Consider the following 26908-nt stretch of genomic DNA (forward strand, 5'->3'; position numbering starts at 1 on the left):
CCCTTTGAAATAGTTACTAAGGTTGGGAATTACAAAGTAACTATCAAAGCATCTTATTTTCCTCATCTGATTATATTTTCTCATTTTGTTTCTCTATTCACTCTTACCAACTTAGTTGTGAATATCCTAAGAAACCTGGAGGGTTATTGTTACCTTGTTACCTGGTTTGGTGCTTAGGAAGCTGTTGTACTAGGTAATCAAAACAGGAAATGTTGAATTCTGGGTTGCTAAGATGTATACTAGAAGGTAGAATGAAAGTCAGTAAAGATCCCATTTCTGACAATTATAACATACAGTTGAAAAGAGCAATGCTTTTGATTTCTGTCTAATCTCTCTCACTATTATAGAAAATCACTACACAAAAGATTTGCAATCTCAGAATTGTGGTAAATTTGATATTTTTATACCTCTATTAAAGTATAAAATTACTTGGATTGTTACATGAAAGATTGCTGTCTAGATAATGCTTGAGAAAAAAGATTGCAAATATATGTATAAATGGCATGCATTAGATACTAATGGATTCCAAGTCATTTATTTTTCCTGATGGATACTGTTTTAAAGCCATATATATATATATATATATATATATATAGAGAGAGAGAGAGAGAGAGAGAGAGAAAGAGATAAATGATGGAATTTTAAATAGTCAAGCTATTAAAAATGCAAAATTGTTTAAGACCATGCTATGGTTTATTGGGAATTGTTAGCAGGGTTAGGCTGATTACTCATGGAAAATGCCCTAAAATGCATAAGCAGTTTGTTGCTTCCTAAATGTACCATTGTAATTGATTGCTGCTGAATGCGATTACAGGCTCGTTCATGAAAACTGGTATGTGCTACTCACAAAAATAACTGGGAAGTAATGAAACTGAAAAAATGATTTCCTCTAACCTTTTTGGGAGAGCAAAAAGAAGCACTCTACCCTTATGCAATTCCACCTAAAGTGTGGATAGAGATTTAGAATGAGAATTGGGTCTGTCCCTTATTAGCTGTGAGGACATTATTGCATTCTGTAAATTATCTTTAGCTTAATTTCCTGATTTTCAAAGTCAGTATGACATTTATCTCACTGGGTAGTTTTAGATTACAATATATTACCTACCAACTTTAAATTGGATCTACTCTACGCTTACTGGTTAAGTGAAAGTTGTTTCTACAAAACATGCTTGGGGTGTTAAACCATCTTTAAGGTCTTTTCTAACTCTGCTATTGTATGATTCTCTCATGCAGGTACTTCTTTCTTTGCTTCTCTGATGGGGACCCATTTCCTAACACTTAAGTCTCATACAAATACATACTGATCATATCTTTTCTATTTCTATTCAAATACTACGGTGTGCACCAGATATTTTACCATTTCTCAAAGGGCCCTGTGCTCTAGACAGTACACTTCAAAACTCTCTGTGGAGAAGAACATGTTGGCTTTTGCCTCTGACATAGCATTGAACAATCCTTGTATGAAATAAAACAAAATTTAATCTCTAGAAAAGAAAAACTAAAACAAGAAGACATTCAAATTACATCCTTTCATTGTATATTGTGAAGCATAGCAAACATGAAATAATTCTATCAAATTGTTAGAAACCTTTATAAAGTGCTTATGCTAAATTTATAAAATTATACTCACAGTTCATAAACTGGCACATTTTATGGGCCGTAATTTAAATAGTGCTGCTCTAGAGGCTAGACCAGCTGTTCTCAAATTCTGATTCCTAAACTGCCTCTGTTTAACAGTCTTCCAGGTGTTTCTGTTGAAGGCTAATGATTGAGAAACATGGCTCTTTATTTTCTCTGCTATGTGCTATCTCTTCCATTACAAGCCTTCAGTTGAACGTGTCTCTTGAAAATGTGGTAATAGTTTACTGCACTGTTCTTGTGGACAGGGGCTATTATTGAATATTTTAGAAATAATCCCAATCTAAGAGTTGACTTTAATTTTAAGACATTTGGTCATTGTGTTAGTACCAGACACGTAACAAATTTAGTGTAGGCAGTTGCTTTTGTTGGCAGTAGTCATCCTTTCCTTAGGGATATTGTTTTATTCTTGTTTTAAAATCAACATGACATTTTAATTCAGGAAACATTGACAAAACAAGTTTATCGTTCGTTTTCATTCGTTATCATTCCTGCTGATACGGTTTGGCTGTGTGATTTGGCCCAAACCTCATCTTGAATTATCATCTCCATAATCTTCACGTGTAGAGGGAGGAACCCGTGGAATGTGATTGGATCATGGTGGTTGTTTCCCACTTCTATTCTGCGAGCGTGCGTGAGTTCTCGCGAGATCTGGTGGTTGTTTAAGTATCCGGCGTTTCCTCTGCTTCCTCTTTCCTCTGTCACCTGCTGCCCCGTCGGCCGTGTCGCTTCCCTTCTGCCGTGATGGTGAGTGTATACAGTGAGATGTAGATACTTTACAACTAAAATAAATTTGAAAAAAATTGTAATTTCTCTCTCATTTCTCCTATGTTTAGTCATTTTTTTTTTCCCTGAGAAAATGAGAGAAGGGTGTTCATTTTTAAGTTTTAAAACAGCTGAATGGTATATAAAATTTAAAAAGCTAGCAAAAGAAAAAGACCAGGAAATTATCAGAAGCTAAAACAAAAACAAAAATGAGTGAATGAGAGAAATGAGTGTAAAAATAACTTAAAGGGCCAAATGTAGAATTATTAATAGAAAAATTGAATATTACACTAAAGGTTATAGCACGTTTACAAAAATTAAATTTTTATCATGACATAAATTCTAAAACATTTCTAAGATTTTATATTATTCAATTAGGACAGAAAGCAAACACGAAATAAATAACTATATATTTTTAACGATTGTATTTTGTTTTCAATTGAAAAATAATTGTGTGTATATATACATAGGATATAATGTGATGTTTTGATACAGATACATGCAGTAAGATTATCAAACCAGCCTAATTAACATACCTATTACCTCAGATTCTTATAATCTTTACAGTGAAAAATTTAAAATCAGCAATTTTGATTTATATAATCCATTATTATTAAATATAGTCATTATGTTGTACAACAGAGCACCCAGAACTTACTGAACCTGGTACCTTTTGAGCAATGCCTCCCCTTTCCCTGTCCTCCTGTCACCCCAGCCTTTGGGAGCCACCATTCTACTCTCTACTTTTATGACTTTAGCGTTTTTAGATTCCATATATAAGTGAGATCTTGTGATATTTGTATTTCCATGCTTGACTTATTTCACTCAGCTAAATGTTGTCACAAATGACAGAATTTTCTTCGTGTTAGGGGCTGAATAATATTCCATTGTGTATATGTACCTCATTTAAAAACTTACTTTACATTTTCATTTTTAAAAAAGAATTTTATGTTACCATCATATATTCCATTTTTATTACTCCACAGATGTTTTCTTTTTTATTTTCCATTTCTTTTTCTCTCCTTCCCTCCATTCTTTATTTGCTTTCATTCTCCTGGATTCAGGAGGTAAATGTGCAGGTTTGTTACTTGGTATATTACATACGGTGATCTAGTGTACCCAGTACCCCAATGGTGAATATTGTACCCTATAAGTAATTGTTTATCCCTCACCTCCCCTCATTTGAAGTCGCTGGTGTCTATTATGTCCATCTTTCTGTCCGTGTGTACCCAGTGCATAGCTCCTGCTAAGTGAGAATATACGGTATTTGACTTTCTGTTTCTGAGTTATTTCACTTGGGATAATGACATCTGGCATTTGTCTTTGAACACTTAAATAACCTCATGAATTACCTCTTTTATATTTTTTACCTTCTACATATGTTTTCTTTGTCACCTTAGTCAGGATATAAGCCAATTAAGGGCAGGGGAAATATTGTGTTACTATACATGTTCTCCAAAAAGCCCAGCTTTGCAAATGACATATTTTTACAAATACTTGTTGAATACTCTGATGGTTTATATTAATTGTATTACCCAAATTCAGATGGCTTGCTGTTCCTTTGCACAGGTTCATATTATTTATGCTTAACATAAGTAAGATTAGCTGCAGTGAGAATTCCACTCAGTGAGTCTAATTACAGACTCGGGTAAACTGATTTCCATTACTCAAGTGTCAGCGAATCTTGTAGTCATCAAGTATAGTCCTCTTGACTGATAAACACAAACCTCTGTGTGAAAGGAGATGGTTAGATGCAGTGGTGTTCTGAAGCCTGCATTGCTGTTTAGTAACAGCTGATTGTACTCATCTCTTTTCAACTCCACTTTCAACAAGTTAAAGCTGTATGAAATTATACCATGGCAGTCATCAAGCGCTACAAATTGGGTATTCCCCCTACCCCTCCTGGGTGCCCGTGGTTAAACATTTAAGAGCAAGCGTATCATTGTCTAGATGGTACCAACAATTACTAAAACCAGCTCTGTAGTGTCCTGGGTGATAAAGAGACAGCGTAAAATGTTGCTTTTCCTTATACAAAGAACTTAGACAAATTGCTGATGGTGACAATAATGATGAGACAATGATGATGATATGTTTCTAAGTGCTTTAGATACATTAGTTCATTTTATCCACATAACAACCTAATGAAGTAGGTATGTAGAGGAATCTCCTTAATGCCACTTAATAAATGGCTAAATCAATGCCTAGATGGGGAAACTGATGAAGAACAATGAAACAAGGATAGCTGCTAGAAAGTTACTAAGAAAAATCATCTATTTGAATGGAATAAGATACATATAGTCATGGTTTTGTTAAATACTGATAGGGATAGTTAAGATAACAATTACCTTAAAATTCTTTCAGTTTTTAGAGTTTGTTATACAAGAAACATTTCTGAATGCCATTCTTATTTACAAAGAAGTTTTTTCTTTATTAAGTAGCCACATATTTTATATTTTGGAAAATGCAGAATTTACCCTTTTTTGGCGTTTAAATAGCATGCATCTACAGTTGCTGCACTGTAGCAGTTTGAGAGAACTTTGTTCTTTGAATTCTGTGATTTCTGTGTAATAGGAAAACGTCTCTTGAATTTCATCACATGATGTAAATTTGTGTTCTGTTCAATTTTTCCTTTCTGTTTGACAGCTCATCGGTAATATGTATTGTACACAATATGCAATGCAGATATTTCATCAGAAATTTTGATCCATAAGTTATTATTCACTCTAGTACTCCTAGATGCAATATTGTCCAAGAATGGTTCTTTATAAAATAATAGTAAACAAAATGGATGGAAAAGTACTCTAAATAGAATTGTTAAAATATGAATGTCAATCTTTCTCCAGGAGTGATGGTGGGTTGAAGAGAAGAGGGAGATTAAAATGAGCTTGCATTTTCTGAAATATTAAAACAAAAACTCTGGTCTAGCTTATCTTGAGTGTGCATCAGTATTATCAGCTGATAACCTGAAACTCAGATTCTTTGCCTCATTCCTGTTGGTAATGGGGTGGAGCTCTCTTCGAACCTCAAGAACGAAAATGTAGACTAGCTTCCTAAATAATAAGCATCCTCTGTTATGAAAAGAAAACAAATGCTCAATATGGCTCCTCCATAAAATCACTCAGTAGTCCTGCAGGAAAACTTATTTTTCATTCAAAAATTCCACAAATATTTTCCAACATGATAACTTAAAAATTCAACCTATTAATAATTTATGTGATAGTAATGGACTCTGTGTAATTTTTAAGAAATGCTATTTTTTTACCCTGACAGTAATTGGGTTCTTATTTTTACTACACAGAAAATACAAATTGGTATCCCCTAAAATCATTAGTGACATGACTAACATTTTAAAACTCAATATATTGGGGAGGCTGAGGCAGAAAAATTGCTTACACCCAGGAGGCGGATATTGGTGTGAGCCAAGGTCGTGCCATTGCAGTCCTGCCTGGGCAACAAGAGCAAAATTCTGTCTCAAAAACAAAACAAAAAAACCTCAATCTATGTGAATTATTTCATATCGTTAAAGTCAAGGAGCTGTATGTCCCATTAGCATCCATGTAATTAATGATGCTTTTTATAAAATTTCTAATAAAAATACTAATGAATGCAGACAACAGTCTATAATTCAAACAAATAGTTATTCTAATAGATCTAACTGTGTAATAAAGCAGAAATTGATAAACTTTTGCCATAAAGGCAAGATAGTAAATTTTCTAGGTTTTGAAGGAAAGGAAAATGTTGAAGATCTGTAGGTACTTACATCATCATTTAAAATGTAGCCATATAAAAATGTAAAAACCATTCTTGGTTTGAAAAAAAAGCATCAAGATTTGACTCACAGTTCATAGTAGTGTGCAATGCCAAGAGCACCCCTAAAAATGAGGTGAAAGTAAGATTAGTCACTTAGTCCCTAGAGGGTAGTGCCAGAGATGGCGCTACTCAATGGGAAAAGTGCAGTCTATTCCTCTCCAAGGAGCAAATTTTCTCTTTTAAGTGCATGGAAAGTCCAAAGAGCTGAAATGTACCCTAACAAACACAGATGGAGACTCATTCAGTCCTTTGATATGCTCCAAATAATGAAGAGCCTGTTGGTGCAAATTGAGCTCTAGGGTTGGTAGAATGTTACTTAAAAATAGTGGACAGTGAGAATAGCAGAAAGTGAAAATAAGTCCCTGGTCTCACCTATAGCAGGGACATCACCTTTCTCTGGTACATCTGAAGGTAAAGTGTCCAGTGTTTCTCTCAGTGAAGATTCTCAGCTGTATATTGTAGGCCCTTTGGGTTAATGCTCCTTTGACTCCTTCCTTTTTCCACTTTCCCACAGGTGATTTATACATTACAGTAATTTTCCCAGGTACAAGGTGGCCCAGGAAACCGTCTGCAACATCTAAAGTTTTTGCCTCAAATAGGGCTGAGAAATACTTGTTTTCTTGTCTGTACTTGGTTAAGCTGTCTACTCACCTGTTGCCAGTCACAATTTCATTAGCCCCCCACTAGTTTCATCTAACATTTCATTGGCCCTTTCTAACCTTAAAAGAAATTCGGATCTTTTCATTCTGGAAAAGGTAATCTTTTACATTTTGGAAGGCTCAGGGATTCTTACCAAGTTCTTCTACTACCTGCTTAGGTCGTGATTTACACAGTGTATTAGTCAATTCTCATGCTTCTAGTAAAGACATATCTGACACTGAGTAATTTATAAAGAAAAGAGGTATAATTGACTCACAGTTTTACATGGCGGGGGAGGAACTTACAGTAATGGTGGAAAGGGAAGCAAACACCTCAGGAAACTTACAGTAATTGTGGAAAGGGAAGCAAAGACATCATTCCTCATATAGCAGCAAGAGAGAGAAGAATAAGACCCAACCAAAGTGGAAAGCCTCTTATAAAACCATCAGATCTCATGAGAACTTAATACCATGTAAATAGCATGAGGGAAACTGCCCCAGTGATTCAGTTACCTCCCCACAGGTCCCTCCCAAGACACATGGGAATTATGGGTACTACAACTCAAGATGGGATTTGGGTGGAGACACAGCCAAATCATATCACAAAGCAAAGAAAAAGGCACTTTGGTTAAATCTCTGCAAAAAGAACAATCTCTGTGCACACTTCTCTAGGACAATTGGCTCTGATGTCCCTATATTAATAATGTGGCTATTAAAGTGGTTCTTCATGACACATCTACTTATGCAAATTTTCCATCCATTGCCTACGTTATTTGTTGTTGGCACTGTGTCTTGCTAGATGGCTTAAACACAAATTTAATGTGAAAAACAACTAATCCACAACGAAGGGTCAGTGTACAGGGAGTACTGAGGAAGTGTGATGAAAACATTTTTTCTATCAAATTTTGTTTGGTGGCCCAGAACTTATATTTTTGGTATTAGATTTCATGATTTTTCCCATGCTAGGTAGGTTGTAAAATGTACTTTTAAAAAATGTACTAATGGAACATGCTAATCTAGTCAGATAACTGTAGTTACTGGAACTCTGCAAGCCAGTTATTGAGTAATCAGTCATTTAAAAATTGGGTTAATGGTAAATGGTGACTAATGCATTTTAACATTACTTGTTAATGTATGAGTATAATTGGTATCTGTCCTAGTTATTTTAGTTTGTGATCTTTAAAATGAGAATAAGTAACTTTCTTATTCAGATAAAATTCAGGCAGGACTGTTCATTAGAAATTATATGCTTGTCATCAGAATTCATAATTTTACAATATTATTTCTCTCCAAATTATTCCTGTTTGCTAAATGCAGTATTTCAGAAAAAAATCAACAGTATGAGAGAAGGGAATGATAATGTTATCTTTGCATGATAAATTGCTATTGACCTTTTGCTAGTAATGACATATTAATCTAAATTTTATTAATGTTTTCCTTCAAATCAGTATGATACTGTTTTTTCAAGACTGATACTACATAGTAATACCTTAATTTATAACTGTGTACTTACTCAATGGTCACATTTTATTACATGAACCACTTTACATTTATCTTTATTAAACATCTCCATATGAACATTTGCATTCTTCTTTGATTTATTAAGAAAGAATAATGATTTCATTTTTCTATCTTCATAAATTTGGTTACTATTCTGTAACTATTTTTTTCTGTCTCTATAAATTTGGTTATGATTTTATTTGGTTATTCTTTTATTAAGCTCCAGTTGGCAACTGTCTTGGTGACATGAGATGTTTTGATGAAGTTATTTAGAAAACTATAGAAATAATATCTGAAAAGTAAATAGCACGCTGGTGAACTTAAATTGTTAACATATTTTCTCATTGTATTGTGATAGCTGTAGAAAGTTTGCTATCCACTAATAACATTTTCTTAAGACATAAAATAAAACCTGTTTAACAAATTTGCTTTATTAAAAAATAAACTCAAAATGAGCCAGGCATTGTTCTATTTTTTGGATGCCTTTTCATATATTCTCAAATATTCGTAATACCTGAAAATAGATATTATCATTCACAGTTGCAGATACTGAGGCAAAGAGAACTTAATTTACTTGAGGCTCGACAGTTAATACACTTAAACAGAGCCAAGGCTTGAGCCCAGGCCATCAGGCTGCAGGGTGTGTGCCTAGCCTGTAATCATTCTGACTTCCTAAAAACCTGAAGAAGTATCTTACAGAAATATCACCATTTAAGTCTATTATGATAAAAGTTTTGGAATGAATTATCTTACAAAAATATTTTTACTATCTCATGTTAGGTGCCTTTAAATACACATATATAATATGTATATTATACATACACATATATTAAGTCTTGAGACGTTTCCCCCCAAATCGTAGGACTACCCAGCGTAAAACCCAGTGTCTTTCACTAAATAATTCTTGAGATTTATGCCGATAATGACTTCTCACGGTGTATTTTGAGGGTAACTTGTTTTCCCTACTGCATATTATTTGTCTGCTAAAAACAGAATAGCAGGTGCACATAAATCAGCATGCAATCCTGTCAGCCCACTCAACAGAATTCATGTGGTCAGAGGATTGACTTAGGCCAGCATATTTTAACATTTCCACCTAGTATAAGATCAAGGTTGCTTTGAATATCTGCCTTTCAGTAAGATTCAGATGGGAGAAATATTAAGTCCCGGCAATCATTCCACCTGTTAAAGGGCTTTAGTCCATGCTTGTGAGCATGGCTTTATTCTTTGTCACATTATTAATCATTCTGCATAGCCTGCTGACAGTTTTACCATCAGATGCAATGATAAAGGGTGAAAGTTGCAGTATCAGATGACATTTGCTTGAGACACTCTTCAACTATGTTAAGGTGAGATGCTGTGAAGGTCCGAGCCAATACACAGATTTAACTTTCTTGTCTAATTAACATATGGAGATAAATTGTTCTCTAGAGACTGTAAGAAAGGCAAGTGTTTGGTAAAGCTAATTTACTGAGTATTTGCTGGGTATCAGGCATTGTGCTCAACTTATTACATTCATGATCTCATTTAACTCCATGAGGCGGGTCACATATTTCCATTTTACAGATGAGGAAACAGAAAAGATAGGTTAGGTAAAAAATGAGTCAAAAGTCTCTGTTCCTTGGGCCACATGTTTGCTAAGAGTCGACATTGTGCAATAACCAGCTCCCGCTGAAACCAGACTTCACCATTTCCCAGCTGTGAGACATTTACGTTCTCTATGCCTCAGTTTATTCACCATTCAAATGAAGAATAATAATAGTATAAAGGGCTTTTGTGATAACCACATACGTTAATAAATAAAATAGCCTGAAAATAATGGTGGTTGCTCTCACCCAGCTAGCAAGTGGTCAGGTTAGAATTTGCACTTACCAGATTTTGTAGCATAGGTTTAACTGTGTCATCTTACTTGGTATAGATTTTACCTTCTGTTGTACATCCACATCCATACGTATAATAACTCCCTTAAAGAAACAAATCATCAGTATGCTTTTACCCCATACAGATGCTCTTTTGAGCAGCATGTTCAAATTCATGGACATACCTCCGGAGCCCACATACCATCACTCCAGGACAGTGCCTCTTGTGTCAGTGAAAAAGGAATCCACAGCAGCCTGTGTTGCAGTTCAGCACTTTCCTAAAAAACCTTTCATTGCAAAATTAATTTGCGTGAGCAGCTGTGGAGTTTCTGAAGAGGAGAGTTCACTGGAAAGGCACACTGTAAAAAGGAATTTGGATAACTAATTCTGCTCTGGATTCCATTTTCTGAGTGTAGGCATGGGAGAGGAAGTTCAACTCATTTGGGTTTTTTTCCCCTAATCTGTACCCATAAATAACAGCTCTGTTCTGTTCTTTACCCTAGAAGCTCCTCCTTGTTCTCTGAGGAGATGGAGTTGTACATTTCCTTTTGTGAGTAATGGCTTTATTAGATTAAATAAATAACATTTCACACTAATGTAGCTCACAAGAGGATTTAGAAACCATTAAGAATGTATTGAAAATCTCACAATAGACCTTCTCGATGAGTTCTCTGGAACAAATTACAGTTTCTGACACAGTAAAATTATACCTTAAGAGAGGACTGTGAACATTTTTCAAAAGTGGGGTATTCAGTCTCCTTGAAGAAAAATTTTAAAAGAGACTATTTCCTGTGAACGTTGTAGAGGAAAGAAATAGCCAGTTTTCTAGAAAGCAAAGTATTTGGTTACTTCACTAGCAAAATAAGGCAAGGTTAAAGTATATTTAATTATTTCACTTTTTGAATGTGTGAAAAATTATCTTATTTAATTCTTTGATAAGTTCCCTGTTAGGGATATCAGAACCTAATTTACTAGTTTATAAAGTAGAACAGATCAATAAACCAAATAAATATATTCAAACATCTCCAAAATCAGATCTATTCGAACATTATGAAATAATGCTATTCCTTCATGTATATATTATTTATTTGCACCTCCGTTTTGTGTCCCCATACCTATTCCTGGCCACCAGTGCTCTCACAAGTCATCTTGTCCATCACTGTCCGTAATTGCAACATCACAAGAAGGCGTGAAATCTCTAATTTCTTCCCTAGAACATCACATACTGGGGTCTGTTGGGGGGTGCTATGGGAGGGACAGCGTGGAGTGAGGAGGTCAGGGAGGGATAACATGGGGAGTAATGCCAGATACAGGTGACGGGGGGATGGAGGCAGCAAACCATATTGCTATGTATGTACCTATGCAGCAGTCCTGTATAGTTTTTTGAAGCGAGACAACCAGGAACCAGTGAGGGTTTCTTGGATTCTTCAAATTTCAGTTGAGCAGCTGCCAGCTCAGCCAGTACATTGGATCAGCCTGAATCTGCTGCTGAGTAAAAATGACTTTGCTCAGGCTGCTTGGATGTAGATTAATGAGCAGTAGATTTTGAAGGGGAAACTTAACCAATAATCATTTCTAACAGGAATTTGCTCTCAAGAATGGCAGAGAAGGAAAAGTTTTGGCTTACTGGGAACAAATCTGAGGTTTGGGTTAGCCGGGTAACTGTGGGTGGAAAGATCAGGAATGGAATATTTAATTTATGAAACTGATCCGGTTGGAAAACGCCTAGGTGCAAAGTTGTAGAGACTGGTGTTCACAGTGCCAAGATTCAGGCTGACAGTAAAAAGCACTTAGTAGGTGGCAGCTTACCTATACTGATTATTACACATGATTGAAGTCATTCTAGATTTAACTCACTTAAGTGGTATTAAGTACTCTAAAAGATGGATGTGGGAAAATTTTTAAAAACTCCCAATATTACATATAGTATAAATGATAAACTTTCCTTCTTAAGCAAAATCTGCAAGAAATTTACTTAATTCTTTTTTCATTTTTGCTGTCATCTGTATATAATTCTAAAGGAATTCTTCCAATGGAATTTTGTAACTACAGAGCTAGTTATGCTGTCTACTTGTTACATATGGTGACTGAGCACTTTATCTATAGTCTGAACTGAAATGCACTGTTAAACAAAATACACGCTGGATTTTAAAGATTTATATTTATCACATTATTAATATAGAAATAAAACTTCATTTCTTTAAAAAATGAAAACATCTATACCATCCACCTATAACAAGAACATTCCTAGGTTTTTACACTAATTATATTTCTAATAAAGCAAGATATTAAGGATAAATTTATTAGGAGTTTATCATTGTTATCAACAGCAAGTCATAATAAAATCTTTTTCCACTCAGCTTATAAATAGCATAAGGAAAGACTCTTCATAATTACAGCAGGGGTTAAACATCTATTATCTTGCCTTCTAAAAGAAAAAAAAAACTGCCCTGTTTCTTGGGTAATTATCTGTGGGCCTGTTCTCTGAATGCCAACAATGTAACGTTGCTCTAAGAGGAAGCAATGTGTGCAGCCCTATAGGAAAACCAACATGGGGTGGAGGTTGCCTGACTTTGAGTCAGCTTGCATTTTTCTTGTCCTCTTCATATTCTCTGGGGCAACATTTATACCTATGGGAAAATACTTGTTAAAGATACTTATACATCTTAATTGTTAGGTCTCAATTGGGAGGATATGTGGGGAAAGGTGGGACACATTTATCCTACCCTCCCTTTCGAAAGCAGAAATGCATTCCTTTGATGATTTGTAGAAGTCTAGTCTTTCTATTTTCATTTTAACAGAATTAGGTGAAAGAGTTTATCAGAAATAATCAGCTTTTAAATAAGTAGCCTCTTTTATTAAGTATAAACTGTCCTTTGTGTGATAGAATGTGCTGGGGATGTGTAGGCAATCTAACCTAAACCAGATTCAAGAATTTCTCTAGTTGATGTCTTTATGTACCTAGAAAAGACAAAGACTCTAGTAATATATACCTGTATCTTCCCAGTGTGTTATTCTGACATTTTCTTCAAAATTATCTTGTTTTCATCAATCTGCCTTATTCTGAGAAATGAAAATTGAAAGAAGTTATAATGAAGACATTAAAATACTTAGGTCTTCACAAGAGGCATTCTCTCGTCTCCGATAAATGTGCTCAGAGTAAACCCCTGGCTTTTAATTTCTTCAGTATCTGAGTACATAGTAGGGGCAAGATTATGAGGGATTATAAGCCCTACCTAGACTTTTCTAGAAGTCTCTTCATTCTAGGGTTTTCAAGTTAGTGGAAAAAGAAGATTCAAGTGCACTGATAAACGCAATGGATAAATATCATAATAGTGATACTAACAAAGTACAGCAATTAAGAAACACTTGGTTTATAATATCTACAAGTTTAAATTTTTGACTCATAGAATGATGTCTTGAATATGAGAGTTCTGATTCTTATGAGACTGCCTTAGAGACTAATTCACAAAAGCATAGGGAGTTGTTCAATGGAATAAAATTGCTATGGTCTTTCAATATAATTACCTTTAATCACTGAAGACCTATCCATTTAGACTTTGACTTTTCACAGGTTATAAGCTTGACAAACTTTTAGTTTTATTCTCTGGAAGTCACAGACTAGGTAAATATATGAATTTGAGTAAATTAGAGAGTATAAATGAGAAAAACAGCATACAGAGAATGTCAAGCATATGGAATAAGTATAGATTAATAGGTAGTAAGAAACAAATGATAGGAACAACAGACGACTTGGTGAGAAGAAAAAGAACAGTTCAGACTAACCAGGAGAGGTATACTGACAAATTACATAATAGGCACAAAAACTGTTAACAGAATGATTACTAGAAGTAAAGCAAACTCAGAAATAAGTTGTATTTCTTTTATAACGTATCGTTGGTATTACTACCTGTTTTGATTGTAAGTAGGATTTAATTTATACAGGTGAGTTACTGAAACTCAGTGAGATTAATGCCACTCAAGGAAATGTTGTCATAATCTCCAGGAAGAGGGACAAGCCACACCACACAGGGTGGCATGGGGAAGGCCCAGAGTCATTCAGGAGGCCGAGTGAGGGAAATCATGGCCCAGAGCTTATGGTGATTTCCATGAGAAGACATGAATGAGGCAGTGTCCCCACCCAATCTGGTCTGGAATTGTAATCCCCAGGTGTTGAGATTAGAACCTGGTGTGAGGTGATGAGATCATGGGAGCAGTTTGCCTCATGCTGTCCTTGTGATAGTGAGTTCTCATGAGATCTAATGGTTACAAGTGTGTGGTGAGTCCCCCTCCATCCCCCTCTCTCTCCTGCTGCCATGTAAGAGATTCCTTGCTTCCCCTTCACCTTCCACCATGATTGTAGGTTTCTTGACACCTCCCCAGCCATGTGGAACTGAGTCAGTTGAACCTCTTTCTTTATAAATTACCCAGTCTCAGGTAGTTCTTTATAGCAGTGTGAAAAAGAACTAATGTAGAGAGGTAAATTTGAGTAAACATAGGACAGTGGGATAACTTCAGTGGACTCTAGGATACAGGGAGAGCTCCAGTTGTTCAGCACCTGGCCCTGGGGGTGTCTTAGGGCAGAGGAAATACTGGTTTGGTGTGAGAGAGTGAGATAAAGGAGGTAGTTAGAATATGGACTTTGAATTTGTTGGTTTGTATATGAAAGGCATGCTCACAGGGTATTTGTTAACTCTGGAAATTATCCCTGGGAGAGGTGCAGCTTCTCATTGACCAACAAAGCCCCCAAGAGGTCAAAGGATCATAAAATACAAAATATAAAGAGCATGATTATTACCCTACCCTAATTTACATTGTTTTATAAGACCCTCTTCTCAAGTACTTCTTAAGTTACTTAATATATCATGAATGTTAACTATTACCAAAAACATTTTAAATCATAAGAATCATTATTTTTGTATAATATTTAAATTTACATTTAGAGGCTAAAATGTTCATCTAAGCCTACAAAATTTTAAAATGTTTCCTATTAGCCTTTAAATACTTGCGTTTCATTCTCCATTATTACACCCTTCTGTATGTAACTCAGACCACAATTATTGGGGTTTCATTTTATTTTAAAATACATTATTCTAATAGAATCACCTCCAACATGCATGAGGAACTTATATAATTTAATAGCAAACAACAACAAAAGAAAACCAAACTGAAAAATGAACAAAGGACCGAAGTAGACATTTTTTTAAAGAAGACATGCGAATGGCCAACAGTTACATGAAAAGGTGCTTAATGTCACTTATCATTAGAAAAATGCAAGTTAAAATCGCAATGAGATACCGCCTCATACCTGTTAGAATGGCTATTTATCAAAAAGAGGAAAGATAGCAAGTTTTAGCAAGGACGTGAAGGACTCATGCACTGTTGGTGGGAATATAAATTGCTACAGCCATTATGGAAAACAGCATGGGGAGCGTTCAAAGAATTAAAACTGTACTATATGACCCAGTAAACCCAAATGAAATTAAATGAGCACCTCAGGGTGATAGCTGCTTTCATGATCATTGCAGTGTAGTTCACAGTAGTCGAGGTGTGGAAACAACCTAAGAATCCACCAAGGGATGAATCAGTTTAAAAAATTGTAGTTGATCTATAAATGCAATATTCTACTTTAAAAAAGAAGATGAGTCTGAGTATGGTGGCTCATGCTTGTAATCCCAGGACTTTGCGGGGCTGAGACAGGCTAATCACTTGAGGCTAAAAGTTTGAGACCAGCCTGGGCAACACGATGAAACCCCATCTCTACTAAAAAAACAAAAATTAGCTGGGTGTGGTGGCATGCGCTTGTAATCCCAGCTACCCAGGAGGCTGAGGTGGGAGAATTGGTTGAACCCAGGAGGCACAGGGTGCAGTGAGCCGAGATTGTGCCATTGCACTCCAGCCCTACAACAAAGCATGACTCTGTCTAAAAACAAAGGAAAAAAGATGCTGTCATTTGGGACAACATGAATGAACCTGGATGACGTTATGCAAAACGAATTAAACCACACACAGAAAGAGAAATGCTGCATGATCTCTCACTTATATGTAGAACCTAAAAAATGTCAAATACAAAGACACAGGGAGTAGAATAGTGGTTACCAGATGTGAAGAGAAAAAAATGGTGAGATGCTATAGCAAAGACATGGAATCAACCCAAATGTCCAGCAATGGTATGCTGTATAAAGAAAATGTAGTACAAATAAGCTATGGAACCCTACACAGCCATAAAAAAGGACCAGATTGTGCCCTTTGCAGAAACATGGATAGAGCTGTAAGCCATTATCATAAGCAAACTGACACAGGAACATAAAACAAAATGCTGCATGTTCTTACCAGTGGAAGCTAATATCAAGTACATATGGACACAAAGAAAGGAACGACAGACACCCTGGCCTACTTGAGAGAGGAGGGCGGGAGAAGGGTGAGGATCAGGAAACTACCTAATAGGTACCATGCTTATTACCTGGGTGGCAAAATAATCTGTACACCAAACCCTGTAACATGCAGTTTACCTGTATAAGAAACCTGCACATGTGTCCCTGAACCTAAAATAAAAGTGAAAAAAAAAAAAAGAAAGAAAGTGGTGAGATATAAGACAAAGCTACAAACTTGAAGTTAGGTAGCATAAAAAGTAGAGATCTAATAAACAGCTTGAGGACTGCATTTAATGCATACGGAAAATTTGCTAAGAGTAGATTTTAGCTACTCTTACCAAAAAATAAAGATAACGATGTAAAATGATGGATATGTGAATTTGCTTGACTTTAATAATCATTTTATTGTATATATCAAAATATGAGGTACACCTTAAGGGAAAATAACATGGGGTTTGACAATAACAATGACAAGAATAATGACAAGTGTTATGAAGGAGAGCGAACTTTAGAATGTTATATATTAAACTGTACTATTTGTGGGAATATCAGTCTTGTTAATTGACTGTATACTAATTTATTTTTAAAACTGTATAAATCAAATCAATACAAAAGAATTAGTACCATAGGCAGTTTTGGTTTAATTTTTTTTCTCTTAATCCTGGAGAATATTAGGTACAAACAAACATAAGTCACTTTCACAAACCAACTTGCACATACACACAAACACACATGAACATACACATATATCACATGATGTCAGCTGTATCTATTTTGAATTCAGTGTTCTTAAATAGAGATTCTGCAGAATCTTCCAAGATTAGGGTTGCTATTGAATAGGACTGAGTAAAAACATTCCTGAAAACTGTCATGAGTTTGAAATGTAGAGAAAATAAATACCCCATAAGACATTTTATCCTCGTAATACATTAATATTTACTGATTATATTTTAATATAAATTTTTATATTTATAATTTTATAACATAGCGTACCATAGAGTTGTTAATGTTTTGGTTAAAAAGATAATACATTTATGACACATACGAAGTTTGGTTTCATAATACGCTGGGATGCAATATTGAGTTTTAAGTTAGAAATTTTGTTAGAAATCTCCATTTGATGAACTTCAAGAAATACATATTCATTAACATAAGTCGTAAATCCTTTCATGTGTTACTAAAAACATGTGTTTAATGATTTAATCTGAAGCACTACTTTAGTGATATAGTACAGTAGTATGGCTGGTTTGTCACATCCAATGCATGAAAAAAATGTGAGAACTCATTCCAACCTATTAGGAAAATGTATCATTTCTAGTACTTTCTAAAAGCTGAATAACTTAAGTCTAGTGTTAAATGTGCTTACCTGTGAGGCTATAAATCAATCATTTTCGGGCAAATGAAGAAGTGTAGTTGTTTCTGTTCATGAATCTTACTCGTACTTCATAATGATTTTGTCTTAAAATTGTCTGTAGAGTAACTGTGGAGTTTAACCACCATGCTTTCAAATTTGAGAATTATGTCTACAAATAACTGAGCTAAATAAAATTACTGTCATCTGTTATTTTGCTTAAACTACTTCATGGCTTTCTCAGATATCAAATGTGGGAATTTAAATCACAGTTGGAAAAGTGAATTTTTAAATGTTTTTGCTATCTTATTTGGGGAAAAAAAATGTGAAGGAAATGGTAAAGAATAAAATAAGTCGTGTACACCCTAGCCAATAAATCATCAGTTGTCTACTTGTTAATCTTAAAAATATTTGGAGCCTATTGTTAACCATAAGTTAGTTCTCCAGGAATGTTTCTTAAGGGAGTTGTTGTCCAAGTACCAACTATAGTGAAGAAGTATTTATTCTGTTTATAACATCCTGTAGAGGTCACAAAGGGGATACATGTAATATGACAGGCATTAGCTGTTATGCCCATTATTATCTTCTGAGAGTTATTCAGAATCCTGTGCACTTCTTTTTTTTTTTTTTTTTTTTTTGAGACGGAGTTTCGCTCTTGTTACCCAGGCTGGAGTGCAATGGCGCGATCTCGGCTCACCGCAACCTCCGCCTTCTGGGTTCAGGCAATTCTCCTGCCTCAGCCTCCTGAGTAGCTGGGATTACAGGCACGCGCCACCACGCCCAGCTAATTTTTGTATTTTTAGTAGAGACGGGGTTTCACCATGTTGACCAGGATGGTCTCGATCTCTCGACCTCGTGATCCACCCGCCTCGGCCTCCCAAAGTGCTGGGATTACGGGCTTGAGCCACTGCGCCCGGCCTGTCCTGTGCACTTCTATCTCTCTTCAGCTTGAAGGCAGGGCTCGTTTCTGCCACTGATGGTCACATCAAGTGTGAATGCAGATGGGTATGTTTGGGGAGTGAAATCTTGTGTGAAAAAAAAAAAAATGCCTGGTTTATTTTAAGAGTTACTTTGCCAATTAAAGGTTTGTTGGCTATTATTCCACGAGGAATGAAAAGAAGGGGCAGCCACAATTTAGTGATTAAAATCTCATAGGAAGTTACTTGACCTTCACAACTCTCTCTGACCGGGAATGAATCAAGTTCTGACAGTCGTTTAGCAGAACACATTAAAAACTCCAGTGTGAAGGCTACCGGTTTTTCATTTGTTTATCTGTTGGTGGTAACATACTTGTAGATGTTTTGGAACTGGCTACAAAAGATTGCACGATTGTGGTGGGCTTTTTCTGAATAGTTTTTGCAATTTCATTCAGCATTGAGTAGAAGTGATAGGTAGGACACATAAATTCCTAAATTTGGCTCTGTCTTCAGTTTCTCTAAGATCTTCAACCACATGCTTGCTGATGCTGATGTAGGTTTGTTCTTTATATAAGCAGTGATTTCTGAACTCTTTCGCAAGTGCACTTGTGTGTTTCCATGGTATATGCTAGTAATTAAGCATTTGTGTATAAAGTCAGAAAGTAAAGCAAAATGACTAAGGTATTTTAGTGATGTTCTGTAAGAAAGCATATTTAATAGCAATGTCTTATTTTTAGCTCCCTAGTTAGATATATCTGTCCCTGGGAACAAGGTTGTGCTTTGAATAAGTGGCCTAATTTAATTGACTCATGTCAAGGCTGAATTCAGGAAGATTTTTTTCCTTTATCTTTTTTCTCTTCTTTTCCAAGAAAAGAAACACTTTCTCTGCTATAATCAGTGACAGAGAACTACAGTGTTGCTGCAGACTAGAATCTAAACTGGATATGGAATTATGAGACAGATGAATAAAATATTAGTGCACTGTGTATTTGTAGCCTCCCTCATTTCATACCATTTAAAGAAAAAAGATGCTAAAATCGTGTTATTCTTTAAGAAAACGATAATCTTAAGATAGACCTAGAGGCAGCCCAGATTTATGCTAACTAAAAGTGGTTTGGGGACACACTATTTTAGCTTGAATTTTCCGTAATGTTTGAATTGGTCTGTAGAGAGTCATGCTGCAGTCATCACAATTGATTCTGGGATGCGCTTGTGTTTTCTATAATTCATGGTGTTGGAATGTGATTTTCTTGTGTTGCCTTTTGTCTGTATGGAGCTTTGGAAAATGGAAACACATTAGACTTGCAGTTTGCATAATGTAACTTTGGATATGCTTAAAAGGTTAGATCAGTTCCAGATGAGGAAAGCTCAGGTCCAAATAGTAATGAACAAACTTAGACTCCAACTGGGTCTCTTAATAAGATCCCTTTGGTTTTATCTGAATAAAATAAGAAGTTCTTCAAGGTTTTTTCCCTATATTTTGCAAAAACTTAATTTCTCTCCAGGATGAAGGGATTTATTGAGAGGGGTTAATATGGTTCAACTTTAGGTGGGGTGAAAAAATGCAGAACGTTCTATCCTGTGGTAATTGGACTTCACTCTTTATATTCTTTGTTTCTCTTTGTATATAGTCAGAATAGGCTAGATTATGCAGAGTAACAATTCTCAAATCCCATTAGATTTAAACAACACATGTTTATTTAATGATATTCACCAATATGGAAGCTTGGGAATTCTGCTCATTGTGGTCTCCATTATACAGGAACATATTCTAACATGCAGCATAGGTAAGAAGATTTCTCAGCTTAGTGGAGAGTCCATATAAATAACTGAGAAAAATGTAAGAAAAATATTTTCCTGATTTATTTCGTGATGGTGTAGAGGAAACATCAAAAGACATTAATTGAAACCTCTAAGGAATAAATATCCTCATGTCATTTGTTCTCACACAATTCATAGAAACATTTACAAATTTTATGTGCAGAGATTTTATATTCTCTTGGTTGATTTAGACCTAGTTGTTCTTCTGAACCACTTAATAAAATAGTTACTATCAAAGTAGACCTTTTCACTATGAAATGCTCAAATCTCTTTTCTGTACCCTCAAGTAAGAGATGTGTTACTAGAGATGGGTTCATCGAAGATCCATCGTTAGACAAGGAGACTGTTATATAACAAAAGGAAGAGCGTTCTTTGACAGCAGGCCGTTGGATTTTAACCTCTTCCTGAACTTAACTGTTTCTTTCAAATACCATAATTCTCTCTCTTCTTGGAATTCTGTGCAACTAGCTTAGCAAGTTGAACTGGGACTACCTTTTTTTTTTCTTTTTTGAAATGGAGTCTCACTCTGTTACCCAGGGTGGAGTGCCGTGGTGCAATCTTGGCTCACTGCAACATCCACCTCCTGGGTTCAACCAATTGTCCTGCATCAGCCACCCAAGTAGCTGGGATTACAGGTATGTGCCACCACACCCAGCAAATTTTCATATTTTTTAGTAGAGATGGGGTTTCACCAGGTTGGCCCAGCTGGTCTTGAACTCCTGACCTCATGATCCACCTGCCTTGACTTCCTAAAGTGGTGGGATTACAGGCGTGAGCCACCGCACCTGGCTTACCTTCTTTTCAAATACGAGATTCCAGTGATTTCATTTCAGTCTAGTTGTATTTGCATGGAAGTTATATTGGGTTTTGGGACCAACATCTCAGTTAATGATAAAAATACATGTACATCTGTCTTAACTTGTTCCTTGCACATATATCTTTTTGGAAGACTTCATGAATGTGAGAAGGTGGAACAGAGGATGTGTAGTTAAAACAAAAAACTCAACAAGGCCTCAGGATACTTAGATTTGATATCCTGACAGTCACTTTCTTCCCTTCTTTCTCCTGTTCTCCACTATGGGGACAAAACTTTAAAGGTGAAAAGAAAATTCAAATTAGCAATACTTAATAGAGATCATGTTTTAGTCCACTCTTGTACTGGCAGAATTAACTCACTGAATTTATAACTGATGTCAAGAAAGGATTTACTTACAGAAACTAGTAATTGCTAGCTAATAATTACGCTTCTTGGAACAAATAAAAAATAGATGCAGAGTGTCTATCTTACTATTTCAGAAATATTTTACAATATCAGTAACATATTTGCAAACTTGGAAGTGAACTCATTTTAGTATGATGAAGTTAGAAGGTGGAAAAATCAATGTCAATGTTTCCAAGGAAATTCAATAAGGGTATTTTTCTGTTAAAGAAACAGTTTGTTGCATTTTCAAAATTTGACAAAGCTCACATAATAACATGCTTTTGCTGCTTGTGTTAGAGAAATATTGGTTAAATTTAGAACCATGTGGGAGGCAAAATCCTGACCACCTGTTATAAGCACAGTTGAAGTAAAAATTTCTTGCGTAAGTTTATATTGGCTAGGTAATAGAAAAAATATTACTGAAAATGTAATTCAGATAGAAAGATATTATTTAAAATGTAAATTAATTTTCAAATAATTGGGTTTTAAAATTTTATTAGTTCTTCATGTTTCAAAATGTCTTATATCTTGGCTTCATGAACCCACCTGTGCGGCCTACGCTATGTGAATTGAGGAGAACCAATCATACTTCTATGTACTAACTTGAATCATGCTTCATCCTCAGAGTAACAGGTGGTTTTATTACTCTTGCCACACAGAAGGACAAAAACAATGTTCACAAAGCAAAGATTCATGCCTAATGTCAAATAACAAGTAAAGAAAATAACAATATTCAAATAAATAATATATTTTAGTATTAATACACATTGTATTACCTTGGCTATGACCCCAACTTAACCAATTAAGATAAATTTGTCAACTAAGTGAACAATTTCATCCTAGTAATTAACCAGCTTGCTAGAAAAGGCCAAAAGGAGAATTCTTTGGATAACTTACTAGTAATATCTTGTTTATGTTAAATAGTTAATAAATGTTTGTTGAATTTATTATCATTTTTTCTAATGACAATAAATTTCTAAATATCAACAGGTTCTGTAAGGGTTTTCTAATCATCACCTTCTTATACTGACCTTGGAATTAATCCATCACTTGCACCAAGTGGTTGAAATTTTTAATTGAATAGTTCATTTTTAGTAAATATAGCATGCTCTAAAACGTATATAGATGCATTTGTCACCAGACTTACTAAAGACTTTCATCCCTCCATATACTCATATTAAAATATAATACTTCTGTGTAAAATATCATCCCTAGATTGTAACTAGAATGTAATACATAAGAAGCAGCAAAATAAATGAAAGGCTAGTACACTAATTCAGTTGAGTGTTAAAACACATCAAAGTTGTAAATGTTCATAGCAGGGTACAGGTATACCAATTTGATGCTACCCACTAAGGAGTCTTGGCAAAGTCCCAGTATATGTAACCAGTCTGGTTCATGCTGATGTCTGAACAAAAGGTACATTCCATCTTTGCTTTTCACTTTTTCTTTAGGCACTGGCATCACCACATACCTTTGTAGTAAACATTCTTTCTTTTTAAGAACATCCTTTAATGATCTGGGTAAATCTGGTGGAGTTGTCAATCAAAATACTGCTACTTAATCTAACATTGACAATTAGAGGCTTCTATCTCCTCTCCGTCCCAGGCACAGCTATTAATTCAGAGGTGGACAGGTGACACAAGCAGCACCAAGTGAGGGCATTTCCTTTTCTTGGATAGAGCTTTAAGTCCCTGGAGTAAACCTATAGAAAACCTGTCAAGGATATAAAGGGAAAAGATTGCAAGTGGAGACAAGAGCAAGGAGGGGAAGATTCAGAGTAAGAGAGAGAGAGATTGATGAGTGAATTTGTTTTGATTCTGGATCTAGTAATCTTTGAACTCAGTAACAATCCTCTTGACCATCAAAGTTAGATTTTTGTCATTTCAAACTAAAAAATCTTATGGTTAATTTTTTTTCTATCATAATTATCTTACATGGAATTTACCCTTATGGCATACAAAACACTGTTGCTACTTTGGAATGGCAATTAGATTTTATTTGAAATTAATGTCATAGTATTTATTATTATAATTATAGCTAGTATTTATACAGCATTTTGCAGCATTGCATATATGATGTCACTCAATCCTTGTGACAGTCCTATGATTTGGAAGCTGTTATATCTCCACTTTTCAAGTTCAGGAAGATGAGGCTCAGGGAAGAGAATTTAGTTTCACAGGATTATCAGCTGGTAAGAGCTAAAACTGGGAAATAAATGGAGGCGGTTTGGATTTTCAAATATATTCTCTAAACCAATGACTAATGCTCTTTTAGGATAGCCATTGTTGAGAGACAGAAAAAGAGAGAAAACCTCTTTATTGATATTTCACATGTATATAATTATTATAAACATTCTTTAGAGTAATCCTTATACAACTAATTTCATGGCTTTCTAGGTTGTGGGTTTGTGCTTGGGAAAATATTCTCTATCCCTCATGCCATCAATTTTGTTATTTATGTGTGCATTATCAAAGTCTTTCTTCTCACTATTCAAAAACATGTACATTCTCTTTTTCATGATAAATACAAGTGTTTCAGACTTTAGTTCCAGTAAAAAATTTTAAAAAATATATTTAGCAAGAAATATAAACTATTAAGGGTTTTGTGAATAATATTATGTAGTGATATTTCTCTCTGGAATAGATATTTAGCAGATTTTTTAAACTTCATTTAGTAACACTTCTTTTTTTACATGATGAGCACCAAAACATCTGTTTGTGGGCCTAGATATTTAACTAAAAACATTTTTTGTCTGCACCTGAATGGGGAGAGGAAGGAGGAAATCTATTTGTAACCAGCATGTTTTAGGAAGTTTTTCTCTGCCTGCTATTTTTCTGTAGAATGTTGCTGGCTGAAATGTTTTGTAATTATACAGTTGCACTACTCTCAGCTAATCTAGGGCCATTTTGGCAGAGATTAGTGTATTAGTCTATTCTCATGCTGCTAAAAGGACATACCCCAAACTGGGTAATTTATAAAGAAAAGAATTTTAATTGAGTCACTGTTCCACAGGGCTAAGGAGGCCCCATAAAACTTACAATCATGATGAAGGGAAAAGCAAACATATGTTTCTTCACATGGCAGTAGTAAAGGGAAGTTTGAGCAAAGTTGGGTGAAAAACCCCTTAGAAAACATTCAGATCTCATGAGATTTCACTATCACAGCGTGAGGATAACCACCCCCAATATTCCGTTACCTTCCACCGGGCCCTTCCCATCACACGTAGGGATTATGGAAGCTACAGCTAAGAATGAGATTCGGGTGGGGACACAGTCAAACCATGTCAATTGGAGTTTTAAAAGATATACTTGAATTTTTCTTTGAATTAAAACAGAGTTTTTAGAAATGTGCTTCTGTTAGAAAGAAGAGTCACTACTTTTTTGTGTTTTGCTTCTACCCAAATCCTGGAAAAGAGTATCAGACAGAAAGCCTCATAGAATAGAAAATACCATCCGGATCACAATTTATAGTTGTGTATTTGACCCTATGAAAGGGCTATAAATATGGTAAAGCCACTCTAGAGGATTTAACTACCATTCAGGTGTCCAAGTTTGCTCAACTGGTACTGTTTTCCAGAATAAAATCCCACACCAATTATATTTTACCCTATCTTATTCATCTGTTTCCTCTCCATCCCTCATGTCGTCACGTTTGCTCACGTACTTGGCATTTCTCCTGGATTATTATTGTGCTCACATTACTGATATTCCTGAATCTAGTCTGCTCTCTACCTCACCACTTCACATCTGAAATCTGCACTGTTACCAGGATTAAGTTTTAGTATGAAGTTATGATTGTCACATTCCATTTAGGAGACATTTTCATTGTATGGCTCTGCCCTCCAAAATAGTCTAATCTATTCAGGGTGATACAGAATATTGTTGATACTTTGGCTTTTGCTTACCTGTCCCACCAATACTTAACCCTGTGTTCCAATAATAATGCCATACTCTTTTTCCTCCCCTGAATTCTGTCATCTCCCGTGCACCTCTGTACTGGTTTTCCTTCTCTTCACTGTCATCTAGTTGTTTAACTGTTAATATGTTCTTCAGTGTTCAACTCGTTTTGATTCCTTTTGATGACTTCGTTATCTCATTGAATTGTCAGTAGTTGCTTCTTCCCCCTCCTCCCTTTTATTATTGTAGCATCTACCCATTATAACATGTAACATATTTTGGAAATATCCCCTTATCTTTATATTCAGATTACATTTTTCAGTCAGAAGTAAGCTCAGTAAATACTGAATTAGTGAATGAGTGAATCGCCACTCTGCTCTAATGGAGAAAGTTTAAAATATATAAAATTAACTTTCCCACATAGTAAGTTGGACCCTTTAGTGAATATTGAGAAGAGTTTTCTAAAATGAGGAGCAGTGCAGTGTAGCAGTTAGGGGCAGTGACTTTGTAGTTAAACTCCTGGGATAGAGCAGTAGATTCATTATATTCTGCCATTATGATCTTGGACAACTTACTATACTTTTGGAGGATGATTTTATTCTTACTTCAGTGGCTTGTGGAGACATTTGAGTGTGACAACCCATGAAAGAGTCTTAGGAATATCTAGGACATGGTAAATTTCTACTAAATGTTACCTATTAATGGTAATTCAATAATGCAATCTTCCTTTTTTATCCTGTACCCAAAGCCCAATGCTGAGTAACTCGGAATATTTATAATTATCTTCTATCATATCAAAGAAATACCTGTGGTTTACACTTTGCTTGCTGACCCCTAACGTGTGTATCTATCATCTGTCTGCCTGTCTGTATTTTCTGAGAACCCATACAGCTATAACTTGGTAATATTTTATAAATCATTTTTGCATCATACTCTTAAAATACTAAATCACCTCATTTTTTGCAGCAATTTTTTAACTGCACAGGATAACAGCAACTTAAATTTTTAAAAGAATTTAAAATATTTACCAGAAGTAATAATAAAATTAACATAATCCGTGAGACTATGACTATCCTGTTAAGCCACAGTGCAGGCAACAAAGCTCTGAATTTTCCATATTCTAAAAGTAACTGTA

General features: G+C 35.2%; 1 long non-coding RNA gene across 2 annotated transcripts in view; it reads left to right on the forward strand.

Moving 5' to 3' along the window:
• The window catches only part of LOC141580104 (uncharacterized), a 555778-nt gene that overhangs the window by 58825 nt on the left and 470045 nt on the right, over nt 1–26908 (forward strand). The window contains exon 1 of one of the 2 annotated variants that reach the window (XR_012512139.1): nt 2343–2385. The exons of the other annotated variant lie outside the window; for it this stretch is intronic. This is a non-coding gene — a long non-coding RNA (uncharacterized LOC141580104). Of the gene's footprint in view, nt 1–2342; nt 2386–26908 lie in introns of those variants that run through there. 2 annotated transcript variants of the gene reach the window in all.

Source organism: Saimiri boliviensis, chromosome 10, assembly GCF_048565385.1.
Source record: "Saimiri boliviensis isolate mSaiBol1 chromosome 10, mSaiBol1.pri, whole genome shotgun sequence".
Taxonomy (NCBI): Eukaryota; Metazoa; Chordata; class Mammalia; order Primates; family Cebidae; genus Saimiri; species Saimiri boliviensis.